This window comes from Nanorana parkeri, unplaced genomic scaffold, assembly GCF_000935625.1.
Source record: "Nanorana parkeri isolate BGI_ZX_2015 unplaced genomic scaffold, ASM93562v1 scaffold3231, whole genome shotgun sequence".
In the NCBI taxonomy this organism is placed as follows: Eukaryota; Metazoa; Chordata; class Amphibia; order Anura; family Dicroglossidae; genus Nanorana; species Nanorana parkeri.
In genome coordinates this window covers 43105-43980 of record NW_017309499.1, presented here as the reverse complement: position 1 = coordinate 43980, position 876 = coordinate 43105, and positions in this window count along the sequence as shown.

Sequence of the window (876 nt, the reverse complement as noted above, 5' to 3'; positions counted from 1 at the left end):
CCTGCGGGGGGTGCGGCCTGACCACCAGGGAGTGTAGTGTAGACAGTGGTGGTCACCGCGTACAGAGGAGGACCTGCGGGCACCTCTAGGGAAGGGTTTGCAGCGGATAAGCCATCATTTTGCACTCCTGCTGCTTCGTTTGACCCCCCCCGACCCTTCAGGGCCCCGGTGCAAGAACCCATTAAGGTTTCTTGTAGTCCATCTATGTGGGACTACAAGACACACACACACACACACATCTCACACACCACACACACACCACACACACATCTCACACACATCTCTCCCTCTCTCCCCCACACACACACACACACACCACACATCTCTCTCACCACACACACCACACATCTCTCTCTCTCCCTCTCTCACACACACCACACATCTCTCTCACCACACACACCCACCCCCACACACATCTCTCTCTCTCTCACACACACACCACACACACACACACACCACACACACCTCTCTCTCTCCCTCTCTCCCCCACACACACACACCTCTCTCTCTCTCCCTCTCTCCCCCACACACCACACACACACACCCACACCTCTCTCTCTCCCCCTCACACACCACACACACCTCTCTCTCTCTCCCTCTCTCCCCCACACACCACACACACACACCCACACCTCTCTCTCTCCCCCTCACACACCACACACACCTCTCTCTCTCTCCCTCTCTCCCCCACACACCACACACACACACCCACACCTCTCTCTCTCCCCCTCACACACCACACACACCTCTCTCTCTCTCCCTCTCTCCCCCACACACCACACACACACACCCACACCTCTCTCTCTCCCACACACACCACACACACACCACACACACACACATCTCTCTCTCTCCCTCTCTCCCCCACACACACAC